Consider the following 2,619-nt stretch of genomic DNA (forward strand, 5'->3'; position numbering starts at 1 on the left):
GCAGAGGATGGTTTCGATCCGTCGACCTCTGGGTTATGGGACCAGCACGCTTCCGCTGCACCACTCTGCTTGCCTTGATGTACAGCCCGTGCACTGGTCTTTTCAACATAACTTGATTCTTGCACACATTTCTAACTTGTCTTGCAGCACCTGGGCACATATAAAAGTGAAACAAGCTTAGCAGAGGATGGTTTCGATCCATCGACCTCTGGGTTATGGGCCCAGCACGCTTCCACTGCACCACTCTGCTTGACTTGATGTAGAGCTTGTGCACTGGTCTTTTCAACATAACATGATTCTTGCACATATTTCTAAATTGTCTTGCAGCACTTGGGCACATATAAAAGTGAAACAAGATTAGCAGAGGATGGTTTCGATCCATCGACCTCTGGGTTATGGGCCTAGCACGCTTCCGCTGCACCACTCCGCTCGCCTTGATGTAGAGCCCATACACTGGTCTTTTCAACATCACTTGATTCTGGCACACGTTTCTAACTTGTCTTGCAGCACTTGGGCACATATAAAAGTGAAACAAGCTTAGCAGAGGATGGTTTCGATCCATCGACCTCTGTGTTATGGGCCCAGCACGCTTCCGCTGCGCCACTCTGCTTGTCTTGATATAGAGCCTGTGCACTGGTCTTTTCAACATAACATGATTCTTGCACATATTTCTAACTTGTCTTGCAGCACTTGGGCACATATAAAAGTGAAACAAATTAGCAGAGGATGGTTTCGATCCATCGACCTCTGGGTTATGGGACCAGCACGCCTTCGCTGCGCCACTCTGCTGAAAGTCACCCCAGATGGGACTCGAACCCACAATCCCTGGCTTAGGAGGCCAGTGCCTTATCCATTAGGCCACTGGGGCTGTCATGGAGCTGTTCACTTTTTCTTGTAGTTCTTCATCTCATTCAGCTTCTGGAAGAACAACTTTTGTGAGAGGACCAAGTGACTTTAGGTTTTCACGAACAGGCTCTGAACATTTCTCTTTTTTGGGGGCTCTGTCATATATACAAGCTCAGAAGTCTTAGCAGAGGATGGTTTCGATCCATCGACCTCTGGGTTATGGGCCCAGCACGCTTCCGCTGCGCCACTCTGCTTGTCTTGATGTAGAGTCTGTGCACTGGTCTTTTCAACATAACTTGAATCTTGCACACATTTGCAGCACCTGGGCACATATAAAAGTGACACAAGCTTAGCAGACAATGGTTTCGATCCATCGACCTCTGGGTTATGGGCCCAGCACGCTTCCACTGCGCCACTCTGCTTGACTTGACGTAGAGCTCGTTCACTGGTCTTTTCAACATAACATGATTCTTGCACAATTTTCTAACTTGTCTTGCAGCACTTGGGCACATATAAAAGTGAAACAAGCTTAGCAGAGGATGGTTTCGATCCATCGACCTCTGGGTTATGGGCCCAGCACGCTTCGGCTGCGCCACTCTGCTTGTCTTGATATAGAGCTTGTGCACTGGTCTTTTCAACATAACATGATTCTTGCACATATTTCTAACTTGTCTTGCAGCTGTTCACTTTTGCTTGCAGTTCTTCATCTCATTCAGCTTCTGGATGAACAACTTTTGTGAGAGGACCAAGTGACTTTACGTTTTCACGAACAGACTCTGAACATTTCTCTTTTTGGGGGGCTCTGTCATATATACAAGCTCAGAAGTCTTAGCAGAGGATGGTTTCGATCCATCGACCTCTGGGTTATGGGCCCAGCACGCTTCCGCTGCGCCACTCTGCTTGTCTTAATGTAGAGCCTGTGCACTGGTCTTTTCAACATAACTTGAATCTTGCACACATTTCTAACTTGTCTTCCAGCACCTGGGCACATATAAAAGTGACACAAGCTTAGCAGAGGATGGTTTCGATCCATCGACCTCTGGGTTATGGGCCCAGCACGCTTCCGCTGCGCCACTCTGCTTGACTTGACGTAGAGCTCGTGCACTGGTCTTTTCAACATAACATGATTCTTGCACAATTTTCTAACTTGTCTTGCAGCACTTGGGCACATATAAAAGTGAAACAAGCTTAGCAGAGGATGGTTTCAATCCATCGACCTCTGGGTTATGGGCCCAGCACGCTTCCGCTGCGCCACTCTGCTTGTCTTGATATAGAGCCTGTGCACTGGTCTTTTCAACATCACTTGATTCTGGCACACGTTTCTAACTTGTCTTGCAGCATGCAGCTGTTCACTTTTTCTTGTAGTTCTTCATCTCATTCAGCTTCTGGATGAACAACTTTTGTGAGAGGACCAAGTGACTTTAGGTTTTCACGAACAGGCTCTGAACATTTCTCATTTTTGGGGGCTCTGTCATATATACAAGCTCAGAAGTCTTAGCAGAGGATGGTTTCGATCCATCGACCTCTGGGTTATGGGCCTAGCACGCTTCCGCTGCACCACTCCGCTCGCCTTGATGTAGAGCCCATACACTGGTCTTTTCAACATCACTTGATTCTGGCACACGTTTCTAACTTGTCTTGCAGCACTTGGGCACATATAAAAGTGAAACAAGCTTAGCAGAGGATGGTTTCGATCCATCGACCTTTGGGTTATGGGCCCAGCATGCTTCCGCTGCGCCACTCTGCTTGTCTTGATATAGAGCCTGTGCACTG

At 47.5% G+C, this 2,619-nt stretch overlaps 1 non-coding gene across 1 annotated transcript; it reads right to left on the reverse strand.

Moving 5' to 3' along the window:
- Nucleotides 1–795: 795 nt before the first annotated feature.
- Nucleotides 796–868, reverse strand: trnar-ccu (transfer RNA arginine (anticodon CCU)). The gene has a single exon. It is a non-coding gene; the product is annotated as a tRNA-Arg (tRNA).
- Between the last annotated feature and the right edge of the window lie 1,751 nt (nt 869–2,619).

Source organism: Garra rufa, chromosome 8 (assembly GCF_049309525.1).
Source record: "Garra rufa chromosome 8, GarRuf1.0, whole genome shotgun sequence".
NCBI classification, from domain to species: domain Eukaryota; kingdom Metazoa; phylum Chordata; class Actinopteri; order Cypriniformes; family Cyprinidae; genus Garra; species Garra rufa.